Source organism: Dromaius novaehollandiae, chromosome 9 (assembly GCF_036370855.1).
Source record: "Dromaius novaehollandiae isolate bDroNov1 chromosome 9, bDroNov1.hap1, whole genome shotgun sequence".
Classification (NCBI taxonomy): domain Eukaryota; kingdom Metazoa; phylum Chordata; class Aves; order Casuariiformes; family Dromaiidae; genus Dromaius; species Dromaius novaehollandiae.
The window spans coordinates 22768780-22793805 of NC_088106.1; the positions used below are offsets into that span (position 1 = coordinate 22768780).

Sequence of the window (25026 nt, forward strand, 5' to 3'; positions counted from 1 at the left end):
AAAGTTCAAAACATTTTTTTTTGCAGTCTGTAACAGAGAAAAGATTTTTTCCTAATTTTCATAATAATTTTATTAGATTTTAAGTTTTCTTTCTTTTTTTTTCCTCTCTCTGTCTGTCTGTCTCTCCCTCTCTCTCTCTTCCATCTTTTTGCCACTGAACATAACAGCATCAAAGTACCCAGGCTTCATTGCATTTCCTTTTACTTGGTTTTAGATTTCAATTTTACTTTTTAATTTTTTTCTTCTTTCTTTTGATTTTCTTTTTACCATGTTTAACATTCAAAGAGGGAGAGGAAGAAAGTAAGCCTCCACATACATGAATTTATTAGAAAGATTTTTTTTATAAGTTTTTTCACTCTTTTACATTACTTAGATTAATAAAAGTGAAGAGATTTCAATCTATTCTTGTATTGGGTTTTGTCATTCTTTTTCTCAAAATTTTATGATCAGTGGGTGCCATAGTCTTTTACCATACTCAAGCAAATAGCATTCTTTGAAATATTGGCATGCCTTGCTTTTCGTACCAACTTCTAAGTTTGTCAAAGGTGGCGTGATGTAGCACAGCTTGGGAAATGAGATCCTCCAGGGTGGGCACAGAAGCAGCTATGAACTGTGCTTCAGATGCGTTGCTGTGTGTTACTGCAGCTTCCAAACTCCCTAATTTTCTCTTGACTGGCATGTATGGCTGCAAAATACAAAACAAACAAATCACATAATGAGATGTGCATACGTGGTAAAAAAGATATAGAAAAGGAATGAACAGCAAAAAGTAGTTACCATAAAACAGAGGCAGGATTACCTCTTTGCATTGAGCAAGAGATTTCGTTAGCATCTTATTCCATTAGCAGAGGGTGCACCTGCAGGGCATAGCTCAAAAAATAAATGTTTGTTTTGAGTGAGTGTGAATAACAAACAAAAGGTGTTAGTAAAGATTCTCCGGAAGCACCTTTCAATATAGTTCTGAATTTCTCCATTTCTAGAGTTACACCTAAACTTTGACAGACGATATAGTGTCAACAGCCTGTCTTTTGAGTCATTAATTAAAGTACATGCTTGAATGTGATTATGTATTTAGAAAAATAGGCAGTTACAGCTCAGAGAAAGAGAGCATGATTCTTTTCCTCTTGTATTTTATTTTCACGAGTTGGCTTGATTACATCATTCAGGCAGGGCAGGGTGAAGCACAGTGGTTAGGTCACCTTAATGAGGGCAAATAAAATGTGTTTCTTCCAAAGAGGTGGAGAACCTTTTTAATTAGGCATTTGTGGAGTGCTATTATTTTTTTATGCCTTTTTTACTGGGGTTGTTTTCCCAGGAATCTGCACTTAACAGAGAGATGTTTTATGTGGTGTGCTCTGGTTTTGTGCATGGAGGCAGAAGTTTCAATGTAATTTTTTTTTTAAGAGCAGGTAATACATATATAACATATACATATTATTTATACCTGCTGTTTTGATGGACCATCTTAGTTTTTATCACTTAGAGATAGAAATAACAAGCTTTATATGTACCATTTCCCACTGAGTGTATGCAGCATGATTTCTGCAGGTTCTCTTGCTTTGTAGTTTTAACACTCTGGAGTAAAGAACCTATTAAAAAAATTGCTTTATCATTATTTTAATGGATAAACCTTTTCCATAAAAAAAAGTTATACTGTCTAAAACAAAAAAGCTTCAAGAGGATGGCATTTTACTGACTCCATGCTTCCAGTGTATTTTGTAATGCATTTAAAAACCTTTCAGATTCTTGAGTCTCCTCTTTGAGGCAAATAAATCACCTTGGGGCTTGAGCAGCAAAGGAACCTAAAAGGAATTTGGGCGACCAAATGCTGGAGCACTAAAATTGCAAATACTCCGCTACCTTATGGAATGAACAAGATCCAGAATAGGCTCCCTGTGTGATGCATGTGGATGCTTGAAAGCAGAAGAATGGGAACTATGGAAGTGAGTGTGCAGCTGCCTTTGGTTTTGACAAGATATACCAGGAACAAGCTTGTGTCTTAAATGTTGCCCCTCATCAGGCTTTACGGTGTTTGGATGCTGGGAAGACACCTTCTTTCACTGGGGATTCCCATTCCAGTGACAGCTTCTGGAGTTAGATGCCTAGACTTTTTCTTTCAAAGCACAACTGCCTTGGAGGAGCTAATGCCCTTGTTTAATATAATAACTCAGTGATTAATATATCCTGTCAGAGTGTGGGAAACCTGAATTCAATTTCCTCTTCTGCCTGAGGGATTTGAACTCCAGACCACACAAAAGTGGCCTGATCAGCAAAATATAGTATTTTCTGGGTGAGGAAGACTCTCATTCATGCTTTCTCAGATGTCCAAGGAATATGTGAAAATAAGCACTAAGGAGGATCCGTGCTCTGTGGCCTGGTGATTATCACTCAGAAAACAGGGCACTGAGCCCAGCTTTCCCCGTTCTGAGTGCCCAGTGTAACAATCAGGGTGCTGGATAATGCGGCTCCAGCCGCACTCATGGACTGCGATCCAGTGGGCATTTTCTGAGAACCTCTCTCACATCAAGCTCAATGGATCAGGCACATGCATGCGTGCCCAGCCATTGAAACCCATAAAAGCTGAGAAGAAATTGCAAGCATCAAGCTTCTAGGTAGTGTCTGGAAATGGCCAGAAGCACAGCTTTAGGGACGAGAGCATCTTGAACACCCAAAAGGAATGTGCTGCCCATGGGTGGCAGTCTAGCAGGTCTTCTGAGGACTGCAGTTCTGGAGTGGGCACAGTAGCCCACCCACGTCTTTGTGTAGGCTCAGGGCTAGAATCACTCTCCTTTCGAAAGGAAATCAATACTGATTGCGTTGGGCATGGTGGCCTATTATTCCAACTTGCTGTTATATCTTTACACTTCTTTATTGGTCACTGAATTATTTTCATTCCCATGCCACTAAAGTTTTGAAAGTAGATGTGTGTAGGTCAAGGGGAAGGAAAATTAAGGGTCATCTTAAGTTTATACAATGGTGCTTTTTTCATTTTCTATAAACCTAACTACATTTAGGCTCCCTGTTGAGTAAGCTTTTTTTTCCCTTGTCTATTATTTTCAAAGAAGAGAGTGCGTATGACAGCCTGAGAATAGCACCAGCCTGAACACAGATGGTAGGGATTACACCACACTGAGCCTTGACCTTCAAAGCCTGCCGTTCCTTTTCAAGATTTCTCTTCTTTGACAGGTGGACTGGCTTTTGTCAATTACTTTCATTAACGCATTTTTTTCATTATGATCAATTACCTGTGCTTTACAACATGTCTCAAAATTACAGCAAAGCAGGTTCCAAATTGAAAAACTGAAACTGTTTCCTTCAGTTTTCCCCTTTCTCTTCCCTCAAAGTCCTGTGAAGCACTGGAACATTTAACTCCAAATGGAGAAATACTTCCCAGGTTCTAGCCAGCGTCTTCATCAGCTGCTGCTTCTCAGCGATGCTGGCCCCTGCACAAGGTAAAGGATACACTGTCTAATCTGAGATCCAGCTTGCAGTGGATTCTGTTTAAAAGAGAGATTGTTTTCTGTGATGGTTACAAATGATAAAAGATGTAAACATGGAAACGGAAGTTAAACACTGATTTTATAATGGCAATAAAGGCAAGTGTACGTAGGAGCAGGTGTAGTCATTCCTGTCATGCAATGGTACTGCAATGTACGCAGCAAATGAAAAATCTCAGCCATTCCAGTGCAAGCTCATTGAGCTCAATGGGAATGTACAGGTACAAGTGAGAGCAAGATTTAGGCATTTCTTCACTAGACATTCTGACAAGCAAATCAGAAGTTTAAATGTTTATTGGAAGCCTCATGACACTACCAGCCAGAGCCATACGAGTCTGTGTGACTTCAGGGTATATGAAGAGATTTTCTTGAGGGTTTGGTGTTTTCTCTGCTGTTCTGGGGATAGCTGGAAATGTTATAAATGGTTTTCCTCAAAGTCCTAGGGTGGTTTCAATCATTGTCGGAACTGAGGAAAGCAGCGATCAGTCAATAGGACATTGCACGTTGTCCTTGCAGTTCAGCACCTCACCAAAAAAGTCTGGTTTGAATTTTTTTTCCAACAGCCATTCAGATTTCACTGGTAACAAACTCTCTGAATCTTTAGCCTGAAATTATTTTTGCAGGAAAAGCAGTAGCATTTACTGAGGAGTCAGACCACAGCCTGTCCCTTTCTGACCGTATGGAAAAACGACATTATTCAGCACCTCACGTCCTCTGTCTAGCCCCCTGAATCTCTGCTTGTGCAGCGAGGGGCAGAAAGGCTGGGGCTGCCTGGGCAGGGCTTGCCCCGTGCGCGCAGCTGAGCGAAAGCGCTGCGCGCGCCCTGGCCCAGGCGCCTTTCCCCAGTGGCTGCCAGCTGCCCGATTCCCAAGAGCAAGGGAGCCAGAGGGAAGGCTCTGTAGATGACTGACATGCTTCCCTGGCTTGCTGCCTCCTTTTACACAGTGCTGAAACTGGAAGGACAGTCTCGTCCCAAATGAAACCTTGAAAGGTGCTAAAATACCGGAGAGCCAGAGGGGTGCAAACTCCTCAGGATGCACAAGGGAGATAAGCAATTAATGTCCATTAATGTTAAAAAGAGTTACTGTGTAAATCCTCTGTTTCCTGGACCAAACAGAACAAAGTTTAAAACCGTAATAAATCTGTCTCAAATTTAGTAATATTTATTCCAACTACAGTATAATCACTAAAATAACATTGTGGTGCTGTAAAACATGTTGAAATATAGCGTTACATCATCACTATTTGTTACTATAATTTTACTACAATAAATTATGGTCCAACCATTGGCTTGGGATTAAAACTACAGTTTCAATATGACATTTTTAGTTTGGCTAATACTCAGAGTCCAGAACAATAAGAATTTTGATCTAAAATAAATAGGTGATAAAAAGCCACATGAGAATTGCTGTTATTTAAAAACTTCATCTAAAGGGATTTATCATTAGCACCAAATATGAGGGAAAAAAATTAAAACCTGAAATGCTCCATAACTTGACTCCACTTTTACCATGTGAATTATAATTTAAAAATAGATCAAAAAACAAATGGTACTCTTTTCCAGTAAAAATCTCAACCATTTCCCAAACTGAGCTATTCACTCCGAAGTCTGATAAGCCACAAGCTGCCTAAAAACTGAAAACAATTACAAGGTGGCTTTTTTGTTTCAATACTGAAATGGAAACAATTTTTCAGACTCCTGATTATATGAATGAGAATTTTGCCTTAGATTCCAGTAAAAGTAGGTTAAGCCTCAAATGAGTGCTACTACAGTGAATGACTTAGAGGAGCTAAGCCAAATGTGTGCAGGAATCTGATTTTTTTTCTTTGCAAACAGGTATGAGAGGAAGAACATATAGTACATTATAGAAATTCAGATGCTTTGAAAGATTTTGCTCTGGGGGAAATCTTACTGGAATTTAATTAAGTATTTATATTATATCTTATCCGTAGGTCTCCCAGCTGCTTTATCAGTCACAGGCAGGATTTATTTTAAAAATAAAGGTTTTGGAAAAAGTGGGGGTTATATTAATATCTTCTATACATAACACCCCTTTGAAAATTTACTGAAACATTTTGCAGAATAATAACACAAGAATAATTTGATGACCTAATAAATATAACTTGCATCTTGCTCTGTGCAAATGCTAATTTGTGTCCTTCCTTTAACGCAGCAACTACAGGAAGAATGAGCCTTTATTTTTATGAGATGCTTGCAAACATCCTGAAAACCACGCTGGCCAGGCTAACCCACGCCACAAAATGCTCTTGCCCACAGGTGGTTGAGGAAGGGGTCTGAGAGTGGCCGCAAACACAGGCCGAGCTCCTCCAGGCCATGCAGCAGCCAGCCGCGAGCAGCGTGCCCGCCTCAGCCGGGGCGCGTTTTGTCTTTCTGCAGGTGCCCTGCGCCCACACCGGCCGCTTTGGTCTCCATGTACGGGCAGCCTCGGCACTGCCCGAAAGACTGCGGAAGAAAGAGGTGAGAGCTACTCAGCTGGACTCTCGGTAGTCCTCCGTTATTGTCCCACTCTTGAGCAGTAATGCTACCGCATCTGTCAAAACACTAGCAAGTACAAGAACACAGGGATCCAAATAAAAGCCCGTTCCTTAAAAAATATATTTTGTATTTCATGAAGGCTGTCGAACTTGAACTATTACAGGTGGCAAAAATTATTTGAGATAACTAATCTGTCCTTCTACTGTGGTTTTGTTTGTGTTTACAAAATTATCTAATTAGTGATGATTTCCTGTAGAATGAAAGAAATATAATACATCAAAAAAAAAATCTAAAAACTTAACAATATACAAGTACTTCTCAGAAACGTTATTTACTGCTGCAAGTGCATGTGTTTTGAAAATGTGTTTCATTCCCACAAAAAAATTGACAATTTTCAGCAAAATATTTTTCATTGAAAGATATATGGTTTCATTTTATTAAAAACCAAGAACTCATTTCTTTAGTTTTTTCAAAGAGTAGCATTCTGTAACACATATGTTATGATTATGGTCTGAAATTACCTTTTTCCTTGCTAATTTGTGCTAAAATTCAGAAAGCCCCTTGGGCACATATTTACTTTCAAGCATGTGTTTAGACCTTATTAAAAATAAAAGAAAAATCAAAGGCAAAACAAATAGACTTCAGTGGGATACTTCAAATGACGGTTTACGGCTAAGCTAGCACTAGGGCCTGAGCGAGATTTATGCTAGTAGAAAAACAACAAGTAGTTAGTTACAAATAGGCAATAGTACATGATTTTGTTCATCTGATCACTCGGATTAATGTGGGTATCTACAGCAAAGCCATTCTCCGAGTATTTGGCTGGGTAGAATTTGCACAAGAGTTTGGAACTGCTGAAGAGTGACAAATTGAGAAACGAAACTGGAATTTACTGAGAACTGAAATTCAGTTCTTATTTGTATGCACTTAAAAAGGGTCTATGGTTTTTAAAGAGCTGCCTTAGTATGCTCCTGGCGTGAGAAATTGTCCCAAAACTTTGTGTACACTTTGTTCTTTAGCTCAACGCTGTTCTTTAATTGGCAAGCTCTTAAATATATAATATGTCAAATTTAAAGTAAAATAATCTGTTATTTTTGTTATTAATGACATAATTATATTGTACCACTGTAAAATTGCTTTAAGTCTAATTAGTGTCTAGGCAGAGATTACTGGTAATTAATATAACAAATAATTTTGGCTACAACTAATAATAATTGCTTTCTTCAAGAATTTTCTTGAAACTGTGAAGTAATTTTATTACTTCTGCATGGAGTAATGCAGTAATTCTTTAGCAATTAGTAATTAATTACTGAGCGAAATAAGTAATTAATTGCTGTGTTAAATTACGTGTTTGAAACAGAACGCGAGCAGAGTATCCCTCTGCCTTTAGACAACCGTCAGGGAGCCCAGCCCTGAGCCATAGCTTCAGTCTCTGCTTCCGCCCCCAGGAACTTTCTGTGAGACCTGCTGCTCCGCCACAAGCTGGGAGCCATGAGGACCATTCCGTGTTTGTGGAGAGGAGCACCCAAGTCCCCGGGCACCTCCTGGTCCAGCAGATGGATCCGCAAAGCGCCGGCATGAGGATGATGCCTCACAGGTAAGAGGTTGCCCAAAGCCCTGTTGCAGGGAAAAGCTCTGGACACCTGAAGAACGAGTGTCAAGCAGCAAGAAAATGCCTCTAATAAATAGTGGGGGAAATATGGTATATTGCTTTTATCAATGAGGATTATTTTATGTGTGCATGTATACAAATGTAGCACACGCACTGCTTGATTGCTAACGAGGTGTTGCACAGTTGCGAATAGGAGTATCTTTTAGAGGGAAAGTGGTCCAAGAGCTAATATTTCTTCTAAAAGATGATCTGCGCTATGAAATAATTTGAGAACCTCTCATACACTGCATCATCCCAGTACATGGCATATTAAAATACAGGTCTGTGAAAGTCTGTCACTTAAAAGGCTGCCTAGTACCATGTTTTATATAAGCTAATACCCATCTTATCAGTAAATCTTTTTTTTTTTTTTTTTTTTTTTAAGAAATACATGGTTTAAAATTTAAAAGTAAAATTTAATTTCCTCTCCATACCAAATACTGTGCCTCAGTACCAGATTCACGCTTCAAGATCTGTTTCGCTAAGGAATCACTTTCATCTTCTGTAGCCCGTGTTATCCCTTTATGTCAGATATTTATACGTGTTTTATCTTTTCCCTGAGCTTATCTTCCCACTGATAGCAAGGTACCAATTGCTGCTGCTGTTCCTCATGTCTATCCACTCCCGAAAGCCTTTGTGGCTTACTAATCACTGAGGGAGAACTTTCTCAACCCCCAGAAGAAAGGGCCCTTTAAAACAGGATTTAAGCCTTAACTATAGTAAGGAAAAAACACTTAGAGTTAATGCCATGTGGTGTATGAAAGTCTTGATGACCAAATTACAGATATCCACTGCTCATCTGCTGAACGAAAGTGAAAATAAAAGACAGCTTAGTACAACTGGTTAGAAATTTTGCAGCTGAACTTGTTTTAATTAGAAAACTGGCCATTTGCCCAAGATTTTCCGCCATTACAGTAAAGGGAAACCGCTGAGGAAAGTTTGTTTTGACCAGGAATTCTAATGACATCAAAAGTTTGCATTTTTGAAAGGGAACACTGGTTTTTTTTTCCTATTTCAAGATGATTCTTTGTTTCAAAGTTTTAAAATGTCCTACAGTCTTGTGTGCAGCAGAAGTGGCCTAAATTGAAAGTAACCATTCTGACTTATTCAAAATGCAATTTTTTTCTCCTCACCTGTTTGCTGGTATCTTGTTTCAAGAAAAGCAGACATTTCAAAATCATGAATCTCTATCTGAAAATATATTTCCAGCACTCTCAGTGTATGCAGATGTACAGATAGTATGAATAACGAGTTAGTAAAATATCCGTACCAAAGCATTGCAGGTCTTTTTCTCCTGTGTGTCAGCTGGGTATCACCCAGAGGAACAGCCTATGGTATTTAAAAGGTAAACAAAAAACTATTCCTTCTTACTTTTTTAAATAAAACTTCAGTTTCACATTTTTTGTAGCACCAATCACTTTTTTGGATGTGGGGATATTTCACAGGAGGCAAGGTTTATTTTGGGACTTAAATATGATTTGGGGTACCTAAACTTGACACAATATTTTGACTGTTACTGTTAATGTTATTATTAAGCTAAATAAAATCCAAAATGGAACTCCTCCAATACTAGGAGTTAGAAAAGCAAAACACTCTTTTCCAAACATCCTATAGATTTTGGGAGAAATACCCAGGATTTGTCAGAAAAAGGCCCATAATCTTCTTTCACTTCATTGTCCTATTAATACACTAAGCTAAAAAAAATCCTATACATACTAAAAAGAGTAAATACATTCTGAATCACTGCCTAAAGGTTTAAAGTCAAGACAGAGTTTCAAACTGTGAAAATTGGGTCCAACTCATAATAGGTTAGATTCCAGAAGCATTCCTCAAGCTGTTATTTGCAGGCTAAATTGGGTTTCAGAAAAGCCTTATTTGGAAATTTACTGTTGCATTGCTCATAAAACAACATCCCATAATTTTATTTTGCTAGCTTGTGACATATTCTTAGAAATCAGAAAAGGATTAGTTGACTGTAACACCAAACATATTAGAACAATCCCTTTGTATCTGACAGCCAATTGCAAACAGCAGCTCTGATCCTACAAGCTGTAAACTTCATATTTCAGAAGTGCTGAAATATTCAACAGCTTATTAATAGTCAATACTTATTGTTTCATCTGATAGATAATGTAGCGTTCCTCTAAATATTTGGAGTTACAGCAAAAGGTCCTTGTAGCTGAGAACAGAAATCTTGGGAATTTCCAAGTGACATTACTATTAAATTAAAAAACACCAGTAATGAACTACTCTCTACATGGCCATGCACATACAGATAAGCATACACCTGCCATTTTCATGCAGTGCATATTTTGGCAGTCTGTACTGTACAGGAATATGTGCATATTTATAAACATAGGAATTTTTGGAACAGCCTCTTAAAAACATTATAGCTGCTTTACCTTGGGACTTGTACAATAGGGTTCTTCACAGAGTATAAAATACCATATAATTGAAGTAAAAATAATAGAATTACATCCTTCTGTCACTGCGACTTACAGGATAATTTGATAACCTACAAGTCATACATCTTACACAAAGTTAATAAATGCTAAAATTGTCAGGAGAAACCATATCAAATCTAGCATTATCCCATAGATAGTGTTGAATATGGGCAATCTCTTTTCAAAAAGAGGAAAGATTTCACAGAAAGAAAGAATAACACTCTGTTTGTTTTTCATTTAATCTTAAGAAAACAGATGTCACTGTACAGGACAGAGGACAAGAAAGAAGAATACCTGCACAAGGTATGTAGAGATCTAACATAGAAGTAAAGATATAACAAGAATTTACACAATATGTGCAGAATTCTAGCACTTTTTGAGCACCTCATATGGCTGCCAGTGCACCAGGCTTGATAGGCAGCCCTTGCCAAAAATGTGGAAAGGCAGCAACGTTTTATTTCTGTTCACGCTATCAAAATTTAGTGGAGTTGAACCCCCACAAAAGACTCTTGACAGCTTCCAGGATCACACACTAAATTCTCAACATAAGGCTGATAAGCAACATCATAAGCCTCCCTTGTAATACTGCCTTTCTATGCAGATTCCACTTTATATACGATCGCTATTTTACATTCTCTGCATCTTGCTGCTACTACGCAGCTGAGTCCCAGTTGTTCTGCGCTGATGCCATTTGTGCTCAAGTGAGAAGAGAGGAAATTTGTTCTTCAGGGAGAGAAGATATACACTGTGTTTATGGTCAGAGACTTGGATATAAATCTGGTCACTAACACAGGTGTTTTTTGCTTCAGTCTGAATACTAGAAAACTATAAAATGCTCATGGATTAAGTAATGAGTTGCACAAACTGAATGTAATAGGAGAACTTTTGTTAATACAGGCATTCATTTATTCAGAAATGTCTTTGAAGGAGGATAATAGAAGTATTTGAATGATTTTTATGCTGCAACTCATTAAAGCACCTTTTCCTCTTATGCTTTATATAGTTAAGCTAAAAGCTGATTAAAGACTACTTTAGGAAAAGAAATGCCATGTTAAAAGATGAGATGAAGTGAAGGTGTGCCCTTGCTTGCAGATCTAACTGCTATTGTCAAGTGTGCCAGGCACCTACTGCCATAAGTATTACATATTCATTGTGTTTATTTTGTTTTTCTATATCAGATGCAAAATAGCAGCCTCATTTTATAATTAATCAGAAATTTTCTTCTCCCTATTTAAAGGAAAGTGCTGCAAAGGATAACCTGCAGCACTCTTCTCAACTCCCAGCTCTTTCTGCATTCTACAAAGTTTCACGGCTAGGTGAATATTTCTGCCTCCTGTGTCCGAAGAGGACAATTTCCTAAGAAATCTATCATTCATTTTAAGAAGTTGGTTCAGGTTCCTACCTTTCACTAGAGGAGGGAGAACCCCCCCTGAAAAATATCACCTCAGGGAATATTGTGTTCCTCACATCCTGCTACATCCATTTTCATTATTTAGAGCAGGTAAGCAGATGTGCAGGTTGCATAAATGCAAGGGAAGCCTTGTAAAGGAAAAAAATTAAAAAAGAATACAGCATTCTTATTAATTTGCACACATGCTAGACTTGTCCAAACACATTAGGTGTAATAGTCTCCCTTCCCAGAGATCTCTCAAGCATATTGTGGTAGACCATGAGGTCAGGAGAAGGGCTAATTGTAAGAGCAGCTGTCATCGAGCAAAGGAGTTAGTTGAAAAGTAGTACAAAGGTCTGCTTTTCGTAATAGCCCTCTACAAACTCTTGTGCTGCTTATTTCCATGTTAACATTGCTAGTAAGGGGTGAACCACAAACTTTGCTTGGATGTAATTCAGTTTTTTTCCACTGAGCAGTGGCTAAAGCTAAGGGCCAGCTCCTCAGCTGGTGTATTTCGGTTTCAGTAAAGCTGTGGTGATATTCACTAGCTGATGAGCTAACACTACACATCCTGTAACACAATAATGTCAGAGACCATTCTTTAAATCTTACCGGTGCTAGTGTAAATGCAGAACAGCTATCGCACAGTCCTTGGACTGAGTTTGGCTTTGCATGTCTGTCAAAGAAATCAGAATTGGGCTAACTGTGGTGGTTTAAAAGGGATCAAAGTTGGGCAACCACAACCAATTTAAACTGCAAGGCAGTTCAGAATCAATCCCTAGGTCTTGAGAAAGGGGTCTTATATGCATTTAGGGATTGATTAGAAAAAAGAGGAGTTGTTTTTGCATGGTTTCAGTTTCCAGAAAACATTCAGAATTATGTGATATAATTTGTGCCTGAAATGTCAGAAATCTCTTGGAACTAGACAATAAGGAAATTATTTCCTCAGAGACAAGGAGGGTTGACATTAGGAATGTAACCACAGTCCTGAATTCCACAGTTTTGACTGTGGACAGCTGTCTGTTCTTAGTGATATAAAACCAAAGGACTCAGTAAAAATGAACGTTGGATACCTCTGGCACTGTTGTCCCTTGATCCACATAGATCATCTGGATTAGATCTATTCCAGTTGTTTTGCAGACCAAAATTTCATTGTGTGCTGGAGGTCCTGAAAGGAACTTGCGCAAAAGTGGAGCCCTCTCCTCTAGAGAGACTTCGGAGAGTGTCTGGAAATGAAAATCCTGAAGTTCACTAGTCACAGCCACCAGAGGGTAGATCCAGTGAGGATCTGCCAGCCCAGTGAGGAAAGGATTGCTCAGAGAATTAACTTCTGTGTGATGAGAAAGTCATCTCACTACAGAGAACGGGCATTAGCTAAAGTTTAAGAGGCAAAATACTCTACTCGTTATGTGGTTAGATTGTAAGGCCCATGCTAGCTGAGACCCTTGACTGTACTGAATTCTCCCTCTTCTACCTTCACTCTGTTTTGTCAGTCATTTCAGGTTTTTGGGAACAGAAAAGAATCTTCATCATATTTAATGACAGCATCTCCTCATTTGCCTGAGCCAGGATCATACCAAGATAAACTGAATGTTGCAAACCTTTGCTAGATAAATAAGCCACAGACCTATAGATAGAGTTGAAATGCTTGCAAACTTTCTAAACTGAAGGTATTCAGTAATTAAATATGCCAAGGGGTCATAGAATAATGTTTCAGTCATGAATATGAATAAAAAGGTGTGAAATGAAAAAGTATAAGGATTTCTTCTCTTATCATAGTACTGACTTCAGCAGAAGAAATCATTATTTAGGCTGGCCTAAATAAGTAAGATTTAATTTAATACACAGGACTATTTTTTCACGGAAATACTCTCAACCTGGAAAGCTCACATGCTGCCAGTACTTTAGTTTGATTTGTGTATTTGTTTCTTACATTCCCCCCCCCCCCCCCCCCCCCCCCGATTCAATCCTTTCTTTGCCTGCTGTTGTTTCACTTTCTTTTGGACGTCTAGAGGCAAAATAACCTTTGTGTTTTTCTCACTGAAGACTGGCCGGATAAGTATGCTTCCTAGCCATGAATGTCTTTATGGGTTTGGTGTGTTTCTCACCAAAACACCAAAATTGTCTGTCTGGAGCACAGACTGTTTGTCTGTAGTCAGGAGAGCTCTCTCTCAAAATAGGCCCAGGCTTTTTAGACATTGCACCTGTTTGTTTGATTTCGTAAATGCAAAACTGATAAAGGCTTATTTTTGTTCTGGTAGTCCTCTATGGTCCCAAAACCAATAGGGGCTTCTGTTTTAAAGCAGATGGAATATACTACTGTTTAATATTTACTTACTTTTATGCTGTTATCAAAAGTTTCACAATACTTGGTATTTTTCCTTAAGTAAGTCCCATTTCCTGGGGTGATGTGATTATGTGAGACTCTTGGGTGTCATTAAAAAAAAAAATTAATTTCTCTTTCTTTTAGCTGTACAAAAAAGTGTGAAAATACAACCCAAGTGCATGCTAAAGGCTTAAAAGCCAAAAGGCAAATAAAAAGAACACAAAGTTTATTATTTAAAAAAACATGTTTTTGAAAAGTGATATTCAGGATTTTTGGAAGGACAAGACCATGTTTTCAACACCTGGGACTGTAAGCTCTACATATCTGTGACTGGAGTGTTACAGTGTATATATATGTAGAAATATATTTTAAATTAGTAGAGAATGTCCTTTCATGTTTTTCTGTTTTCTTAGCTTCCTGTATAAGAAATCAGTTATTTCCATTTGCTTACGGAAATGATGCAATTGCTTTGCTCTTGTAAAATTTAAAGCACCGTAAACAATGCTGAGCTTTTCACTATTTGCAAACCCTTTTTAAATGAGGAGACACTAAGCTGGCAAGCTCTAAGTCAAAATTAGCAATTAAATTAACTTTAATTTTTTAAGTTGCTTTAAATTCACAGGGGAAATAATTTCAGGTATTCACTAATATCCTTTCCCCATATTCTTACTTTATCTGCCTTTTCAAGGCCAACAGGCTTTCTGCCTGCTATTCAGACCAAAGATATACATGAAAATATCATGAAAATAGCATTCTCTGAGTCCTGTGGACTACTTCAATAATAGATATTTTTGATCAAATCTGTAAGCAGTGTCTTCAAACAAGTGAAGGTTTGAGACTGAGAAAGCCAGAGCTACAGTAAGTTCAGGATGTGATAACTCATGTTTAAAAAAAAAAAAAAAAAAAGAAGAAGTGCTGTTCTTAATTTCTTTATAAAGTGCCAAAACTTCGGTTCAAATTATTTGTGGTTGAGGTTGATATCTTTATTTCAGTAATATATGAAAGTAGCCAAATATTCAGTTTCATTGCATCTGAAAGTGCCGACTTCACTCTTAACTTAAACCATCACAGCCATCTGCAATAAAAATCATTCTCGCTTTAGTTACCAGAACCTTTGTTGAGCTCATAGACTAAACATTTAACAGTTGTAAGCAGTCAGCAGCTTTATTACTTCTACTGCCCCTGCAGATCCATCCTGGATTCAATTTGTCTAAGTACATCAAAGTATTTTAATTTTGAAGTACCCCAAGCATTTTGGACTGTTTAAAGATTATTTGTCCTCTGAAATGTTTGAATGTAAACTAAAATGAAAATTTTGTCGTGATGATTTTTTTTTTGTTTTAAATGACTGTCACATTTCTGTTCTGAAAAGGCCCCTGAAGCTGAAATGTATGGGTTTTTCTTCCTCCTTCTTTTTTATTTTATTTTTTTTTTTAGTAAAAGCTAGCTGGTTTCAAGTTACATGGTCAGCTTGGTTTCCTTCATTTTGAGAGTTCCCCCTGTACAGAGTTCAATGAATTAAACACTTAGTAATGTCATCAATTTGTCTCAACTTCTCTCGAAGTTTTTTTCCTTTTTGGTACTAGACAGCAAATAAATATGTGGTCAATTGATCGATCAGGCTAAGATAACACATAGCTAGTCCCAGACTAAAAATGACATGAATGTCTGAACTGGTTAAATAGTATTCAGCAAGCACAAAACCAGATGAAATAAATATGGGTAGCTGACTTGTGGAGGCAGTCACACAGTCATTTTGTTTGAAAATAAATTCATTATGCTGAAATACCTGAAAAATTGTGTAACTAAGTAATTGCCAGCATGGTAGTAATTTGCTAACACTTTCAGCTCTTTTTTAAGCTTCAGAACTGATGTTAAATACATGTATATGCATAACAAAAAATTTACTTTTGTCATTGCATATATTATTAAATCAAAGACCAGAAAGGTTTCTTGATACCAGCTTAGTCCATTCAAAACTCCTGTGAAGTCATGAAATTCTCATGAAGCAAACATATTTTCACAGCCATGTGCATGGACTGGATATTACAAATACATACACATTCAATCTAATTATAAAATTGTAAGGCTGAAAGGACCTCATGAGATCAGCTTAGTCCATTCCCCATGCCCAGGACAGAATCAACTGTACCTGTACCCTTCCTACCAGATGTTCATCAAAACACTCCTTAAAGAGACGATGGCAGCATCAGAACACTCCCCAGCTGGGCTGTCCCAAAGAGTCCCTATCTCTAACATTTGAAAGTTTTTCCTCCTAATATCAATCCTCCTGTTATCAATAATCCTTTTCATTATCAACATACAGAACAAGTCACAGACTTCCTTTTTCCAATCTCTCTTTGTGTACTTGAAGACTGCTCTTACATCAGCCTTCAACCCTCACTTATTGCAAGTCCCCAGGCTGTCCAATCAGTCTTTGTAGATCATGTTTTATAGCACTTTAATCTACCTCACTGCTCTCTGGACCTCTTCTTTGCTGGACTCCTTCCACCTGGTCCATATTACCTTTGAATGTAGCAGCCAGAGCTGAGGCGCAAATGGAGGGAACATGGCTATGTTTGCAGATTGCACGAGCTTGCTTTTCCTTGCCAATACAAAAGTTTGCCTTTTTTACAACATCATGACTGTACTGTTACCATGATTTGCATCAGCCATGGAGACCGGCTTTGAACCTTCAGAAAAACAGTAACATTATAGGAGCTTTAACACAAGGTTTATTATTTCTAAATAAATTTCAAAATGAGTCAAGACTGCAGAACACTGGAGAATTCAGAGAATTCTAACAAAGATCTGTAAATTATTCCATGAAGTAGCAGTTTTGCTGAGTGCTTGTCAATAACTTTAGGAAATTCTTAAACCATGTAGAGATACAAAAAATTGGAAGATGGAGATGGATATGATTGTACTTTCATTAAGAATGTAAACAAATGGTAGTTATCATCTGCCCTTTTTCCTGTGCATAGGTCTCAACTACATTGCTGTTGGCAGCCACCTAAGAACCATTCCCCAGGACCTCTGAAGCATGACAAAAGATGATTAATAAATAATAAGGCGGTTTTCGATTGAAAGCCACAGACTTCAGCTGTCTTTTCTCTCTGGCTTAAAATGGACACCTCAGCAGACTGTACGGATAACATACTGCAGCCCACAGGGATTTAAACAACTGGAAATATCAAGATATATCTGTCCTGATTAGAGACAAAGAACCTGATTTATCAGAAAAATCCACCCTGCTTCAGCAGTCAGGATGGCCACAGAAGCCTTGTAAACTTGTTTTGCCTGTTTTAGAACACAAAGTTCTGTAATCACAAAATCTCATTTGTGTAATTTTTTTTTTTTAAAGAAAAGGACAGGCTATTCAAAAGTATTATGCAATAACCACTTCCATGCTGGCAACCTATACATCTACATATAGCTTCAGCCCCACAGCATTAGTTACCACAAAATTGCAGATTTGTGAGAAGAAAAAGGAGGCAGAATAAGTTAAAAGATGTTTAAATATAGTCATTTTTATAACTTGCGCAATATACTCCCACTTTAAAACTGCCAGTGAACCACTTGGAATTTTCTTTTGCTTGCTATCCTCTTTAAGACCTCTATGAATAGCAGAGAAATAGCTCTACTGTAATAAAACCAGGGTTTTGTTTTCCTTCTTTAAAATTGAGGCATTGGGTAAAATAAAGGTCATTGCAACAAACTTTGAAAGAACAAAAAGAGTAATTTTTCCCTCTTTTGCTTTTTTTTAGCTGGTTTTCAATGCAATGTAAAAAATCATTTTTAAGTTTGTCCATCTGTTTTACATAAAACCTTAGCTGACCTTACACAAAGTGAAACAAATGCACAAAAAGCTTTGCTTTTGGGTTCTTGCCAGTGAGACAGAGCAAAAAAGAAAGGAATACATGAAGTTCAATCCTGCTCTGGTGTAAATTAGCCTAGCTCCAGTGGGGACTTATGCTGATTTATACTAGCAGAGGCTGTGACTTGTAGTTCTCATAGAAACTGGACCAGTTGTTAGACCCAGTCCTGCTACCTTTGAAAGCAACTGAAGTTTCGCCGTTGGTTTTGGTGAGGGAGCTGTGTTTGCTACAGATGAATGATCAGTATGTACCTGTATAGTCAGCGTGCATTGCTATGCAAATTGAGGAGCTGGATTGCAGCGTAAGTAACTCTTGGAGATTTATGGACTTGCAGGTGTAAAGTATACTTTCAGCTGTACCTTGGCTAGGTGCTATTTGTGTATAAAGGTGAGCTCAAGCCTCGTCTGAGCAAGGAAATCATTTGACATCCAAATTCAAGCAAAGAGACTGTGTACACACACACACACACACACACACGCACGCACGCACGCACGCACACACTCAGCTCATGTCCTACTGCTTTTTTCTGTTAGCCTAACCTCTCCCATGCAGTGTGATGTGAACCGAAAGGTGCTGGCAAAAGGAGTTTGTGCTATGTGAGGAGCTAGATGAGGCATGTGGAATCAGAGCATATGGAGAGAAAATATCATCCTTCAGTCCACACCCATCTCACACTGCTGTTCAGTAAAATTTCTATTAATGTGACTGAGGGGTGAAATATGCCCATTATATCAACACTCCAATCTAATATGATTAATGAGTATAAAGTAAGGTTCAAGCTTTTAATTAAAAAAGCAATCATAAGTTACTGAACAGTGAAGGTCCAGCTAGTTTCTCAGAAGTAGGTTATTTAATAGAATGAGATGCCCCCAAAAAGGCAGTGGGCCAAATATCTTTCCTGATTTACATTTTGTAGAGAGCTAGTGACTTTGATTTATAACAGAAAGCTGAATTTTATACATATATATATATACATATATGAGCACATGTATATATATATTACATTGCGCATATACGGTGATGCCTCCATTTAGAAATTGCCTAAATTTCCAAAGTTTTTCAGTTGCTTATTAATTTGCCATACTTAAACTTCTCAGAATGAAAATTCCTCTTTGCAGCATATCTGCTAGTTTAATTCTTTTGTGTGCCAAAAAATACTCCCAGGAATGTTATTTTGACATGCTCAAGCAAAGACTTTAGGAAGGGCTCTCTACAGAATATACACTTTTAAGCAAAGAGTCAAAATTTAGGTAGAAAGTGGTTGTCGTGTATTTATCAGCAATCTGCTTCTTTTCTTTTCTATGAAAACTGTCCAAATTTGACCATGTCATGGGTGTCAGTTCACCCATATCCAATAAACACTTGACAGAGGTTGATGTAATATTATCACTTTATATTTCAATTAACTTAAAATAAGATTTACAGTATAGTCTATTCCCTAAGTTTTGTTCTGGCCTCTGAATAGGCAAAAATGTCTATCTTTGCAACAATGGATAGGATGGAATATTTGCAATTCTTTTCTGAAAGAAAATAAATATCTGACATTGATTATCTTCATTTGTAAATACAGTTAATAGGCAATAAGGCATACAAATACAGCAGGTAAGAAGTGATGTCCTTGAAACCAATATTCCATCAAATACAGTGTTTTGTTGACTAAGACTGATACCAACTGCTCTCAAGAGAGGTGAGGAACAAAAAAAAAAAAAAAAAAAAAAAAAAAAAACCCAGCAATAATTGCGATGTAATCTGCCTGCTGTGAAAGCACTAGATTTGGGCGGTTAATAGTTTCCTTCTCCATGAAGCATGAGTTTTTATATTCTTACCCACTTCCATTCTGTCTAGATTGCTCTATTTACATTGGTCATTAAAAGGGAAAACAACTGACATCTAATGCTTTTCACTTAGTTTATTTTGAAAGATAAAATCTGGCTGAAAATGAATCTCAAAACTGAATACTTTGTCCCGATTAAAGTGTTGGGTTTCTTTCTCCTTTGTAATAATGGTACTATGTAAAATGGGGCAGAGGCACCAATATCCATATTCAAAGTAGTGAAACTATCAGAAAACAGGGGGCTGGAGGAGGGAAGAAGTCACAGCAAGAGTAACAGGCAAAATTACTTCTTTCCATTTAGGACAGTTTTTCATATATCAACACACTTTTCCAGAGAGCTTTCTGTAAAGCGAAATAATTTTCCAGCTAGAAGAAGTCACATAAGGTAGAAGGAATGAATGTCAACAGAAAATGCAATGTTTTTGTCAGCTACTGACTGCGTGAGCTTTTTCTGACCATTTTACCTTTGCTCATCTACCTCAATGAAAAGTTTTTGGTTCTCTCATCAAAAGGAATAAAAATTTGAGCTAAGAAAGGATTTTGGAACCACAGAGCGGCCAGCCTGTCTTTCTGTTGTACCGCAGGCTGCTGATGGTAACTGCTGTGGCTTCTTCAGACATGCTTAATGCCCGATGTCAGCAGGCTTCCAACGCTATTACATCTTCTTCTCCAAGGCAGAGGAAGAGTCTCTAATAGATACCTGTAACAGCATTTCAGTGGGCTGGCAAATAGTAAATAGGCCAGCCTGTGGAGGCTGTTTCTCAAAAAATACAGGATGTTATGGAGTAGCTGATGACAGCTGCTGCCCCGCTGTGGGGCAAGGATTGTTGTCTCCTGCTAAAGTTGTACCTCAGTAGGAACTGGGAGCTACGGCTTCATACAGCGTTTTGTGAGCTGATACAGCTCCGGACCAGAATATACCCTTTGAAACTATTTCTGCTCGGCCTGTCTGGCAGACTGCCAAGCCATACTCCTCTGGGTGTCTCTCTGAAATCTTTCTGAGTGTCTTTTGCAATCCTGCTTCAGCAGCTTGTCCCAAATTTTCCTGTTGTGCTCCAGACCAGGTTTTTTTTTTTTTTGTTTGGTGGAAGAAGAGACAAAAACATCAAAGCTAATAGTTCTGGCACTGCACTCTAACAGCCTTTAAGCATTTGATAGTATTTATCTTTAGCCATTCTTTTTTCTCCATCTGTTTTTTTCCAGAAAAATAATAAATAACCAGACCAGTAAATTGTATTCCTAAAATATTATGGAGGAACTCCAGGTCTATTAAAGGCTCAGTTATGGCTCTTCAGGAAATACCATTTGGAGGATGTTTATTCCCCTCTTGACCCAGCTCAAATCTCTGCAAGGGGGCATTTAACTGACCTTTTCGAAAACATTTTTGTATTCTATTCTTTTTTTTTTTCTGCAAAAAAGGACAGAATTAAGTGGAAAAAAGTATTTTCCCATTTTAGTTAAATCATGCACAAGCTGCTGCAACCCCGGAAAGATCAAGGGAAACACTGTACCCAGGGACAACTGGTTCAATTCCTACTCTAGCTCCCACCACCTCTTCACCTTGTTTATTCCTTGCTCCCAACTTACTAACAGGCTACAACAACAACAATATATTGCTATTGCACATCCAATCTCAGCCTTTCCACCTGTGGTCCTTGATACTGAGAGGACTGGCAGGTAAAGGTCTTCCTATTGCCTATTCCTTCTTTATCAGCCAGCTCTAGAAAATAATGAAGCACCCTTACTTTAACACAACATTAGCAGATTACCTCTAGACTATATCAGCAGGGTTCATATTCCAAGGTGAGGGTATGGTCCAAGTTTAATCTCACCCTGGGTGACTTTCTCTTTCATAGACTATGGGTTATATTACATTGTCTGTTTGATTATTTCCATCCTACCTGTTCTGGTCAATTGACTTTGCTAAATCTCAACTGAATTCGACCATAAATATTTTAGTGATTGAGTTCTTAAGGAAACAGCATTCCAAATGTGAAGGACTTGTAGCAAGTATCAAAATAAAGACATATTTCAGCCAAATGGCCAGTATCACACTAATTCAGATGAAGTCTCACACCGAACAGAAATTTTCTGTCACTTAACAAAAACATTAGCTAGTGACAGGGCTTTCCTGTACTAGAAAATTACACCGATGTAGAACATAACCTTGAAGCAATATATACAGAAGGTTCTCCTGATAGGACTAACACAGAGAAAGAGACAACTGGACTTGGCCATGGAATAATTGCATGACTGTGGTCTTTCCATGGGCTCCAGTACATTTGTAGTCACTCAGAGCTGGGATCCTGAATCCTTTAGAATAGCCCACCTCAACTCACTGCCCTTCTCCCTTCCTGTGGAATGAAAATATTAATGGTCCCTTTCTCTCGCCTTTATTTTTTTTTCTTTGCCTGTTGATACTGTGGGATCTTCAGAGAAGGGCCTGTTTTGTATTTGATGTTTGAACAGCTCACATCCCCAGACAGCCCTGATCTCAGCTACAGAATTTAGGTCTGTTGGAATACAGACAGTAAAGACCTGACTGTTGAAGCATGCAGATGAGCTGAATCCCCATGGTCTCTACAGGTGTCCCTAAAAGGCAGATGAATCTGGTAAAGATAACAGGAAAAAACAGAAAGCAAGTGTAAATGAGAGGAATTTCTGTTTGTTTTGCTGAGATTTGCTTAAATTGTGAGTTGCAGTGCTTTGAAAGCTTACTGAGATGGAGCAAGGTGCTATTTTTAAAGCGCTGTAGGGCATTCTTCCAATCATTTGAGGAGAAAGCACTACATATTCTAAAAAATATTGTATCCATTCTTGTAATGCAGGTTCATTAGCTATCAGATTGATTTATTGTATTGTTTCCTTTATAAATTATTTTCATTATGTTTTATCACAGTACATGACTACTGCCCTGGGGGAATATGCAGGAATGAACTGAATGGCAAGCGTAATAGACTGCTTTAATTAAAATAGTGAAATGCATATTTCAGTGCTATTAACAAAAACAAAATTGATTTTGTTTTCTGGGTAATTGAATATGTTAAAGCCCAGGTGCTTTCTATTGTTTAACCCTCTGAGTTCAACTTCATTTGGTGTTTTACAGCAGGAAATTCTTTTATTACCCAGCATTTTAGAAGGAGGATTTTCTTTCCTGCCAGTGACATTTTCTTCTTCCTTCCTCCCCCCATTTCCAGTCTCCTAGTGCATGCCTGTGCCACTACTGAGGAACAGGAATGCATAAACAGGAATTTCAATAATGAAAAATCCTTGATGCTTTCCAGTGGCTTCAAGTGAGCTCTAGACAGTGGGGACACTGATCCATGGTAAAGAAAAGCCTATTATTCCTGTGAACTTTTTAACCTGATGTTCTGTGAAGACAGCAGTAGTCAGCCACTATAATTCCATTAGTTAATGAACACTTCAGAAATTTGTCCATCATAAGAAAGACCCTTTAAAATTACAGTCAATCAATGACACCTACTCTTTTAAGTGGCTTCCTTTTCTCCTCTTTCTTTTGATTTATGTCAGCTATGAGTCTTTTTTATTTCCTTTAGTCCTCCAGATCTCCAAAGTTTACCTTTTATCAAAAAGATGCATTATGCCAGTGACATGACAGACAGACAGGCAAATCAGGCTAATGATTTCTGAGCAGGGCAGCCAAATGAAACCAAGCTTGAAAATGAACAGTGTCAAGAAGCTGGGCTACAGGATCCATCTGTCCATGAAAAAAAACCATTTTGGCTAACAGTTGTCATCTGTCATACCCTAAATATGAGCGCTTCCTCCACTTTTGCCTGTAGAGTTTTCCCTGGAAGCTAAAGTATCTATTGTACACAGCGGGGTGCTTTTGGTTCAACTATTGTGAGTCCCTGTTTTTTTATCACTTGTTAGGATGGCATGTTGTATTTCATTTTTTTTTTAGGTATCCAGGTCATGCGCATCCCTTACTCCCACCCTTTCTATCTCAAGGAGCGGTGCTCCTGTCCTCAGCTGTCTTGCCAAAGCAGTCGGCAAGTAGGGTAGTTGCAGCTCGAAGAAGGAAAAGTGGAAAGTTTACATAGCCATGCCTTTTCTAGTCAGCACAAAGCCAATTGCAGAAAGGTCCTGGGAAGGGGAAGAAGTTTGCAGGAGTGACTTAACATTATACTCTGGGAGGATCCCTGAGGAATAGTTGCTGCTTGTTGCAGACCAAGACATTGGGATGCAAAACCGAGGAGGAGAAATATCCTCCTTCTCTGCAGCACTCATCAGGTCTGGGGCCTGGAGGATATTCCTTAGAGCAGAAGTGCTGTGGCTATGGAAGATCTTATTTCCCAGCTTATTGAGGGAGAAACTGTGGCTGTCCAAGTAAATAATAAAATTCTCACTGACAGCAACAGGAGGTAGTTCACCATTTTATAAAGCCTGCCCTATTTCCCAGGCATGTGCAGCTTGCTAAAAGTGAATGGTAATTGTAAAATGAAGAAATTGTATGTAATAGTAACTTTAGTTTTTTTTTGAAAGGAAAAAGAGCACTCCAACCTAAGTGGAGCAATATGAAGTATGGCAGTGTCTGTCTGGGATATGTCAAATTTAAGAATAAATCAAATGGCTGAACCAAAAAGAAAAAAAAAAAAAAAAGAAAAAGAGTCAGAAATCCCCAAATGACAGAAAAGCCAGATCCATCCAGCTACTCTGAGGGCACACAGACAACACTAATCAATATGGTAGTCTGAAGACATTCTGTATAAATCCTATGCCCCTTAAAATAAAATATGGGTATCTTCCCTGTCAAAAATCTTTTGTTCAAACTCATTTACTCAACAAAAGCCTTTCAAAAATGATTGTTCTGCTTTTATAACAGAAGAGGAGGCCATAATTAAGCTGGTGAGTCATCAGCCTACTGGGTTTCATAGGAAATCCTTTATTAATTTAAAGCACCTGCTGTAGCTCTTTGACTCATTTCCCATAGAAGAGTTGCAGATACAGATTGATTCCAAATAGTTCCCATAAAAGAATAGATCACTGAACTGGTTTTACATAATTTTCAGTCTTTATAGTTTCTATCCCTACGAAATTAATGAGATCTGGCTGAATCCCGAGCTACTTCTGGGTCATGATTTATAAAGCACAAGTCTAGATTCAGATTTTTTTGGAAAATGATTTTCCATATTTTGCTGTTATTAGCTCACTTTTTCTAGTGCATCTGGCCACCTGTAATCAGTTATAAGATGTGTTCAAGGATTAACAGGAATATGCTGAACTCTACTGAAAAGAATTTAAATACTGTAGCATGACAGAATGACATGCTGGCTTATTTTTCTATTTGGATAAATGAATATTAACTATTCAACTTTGCAATATTAAATTTAATCAGTACATAAAAAACCCTAAAACATAAAACTTTGATACCAGCATTTGATAGAGAATAGATATCAGCATTACATAAACATTAATTATTGCTTGCTCATTTGCTGTAGAAAATTTTTAGAGAAAGAGATTTGTAAGGACCCAGAGAAATCACAGC

The 25026-nt window shown here is 37.9% G+C and overlaps 1 long non-coding RNA gene across 1 annotated transcript in view; it reads right to left on the reverse strand.

The window, feature by feature from the left end:
* Nucleotides 1-301: 301 nt before the first annotated feature.
* The window catches only part of LOC112988922 (uncharacterized), a 204681-nt gene continuing 179956 nt past the window's right edge, over nt 302-25026 (reverse strand). The window contains exon 2 of the long non-coding RNA XR_003260658.2: nt 302-685. This is a non-coding gene — a long non-coding RNA (uncharacterized LOC112988922). The remainder of the gene's footprint in view (nt 686-25026) is intronic.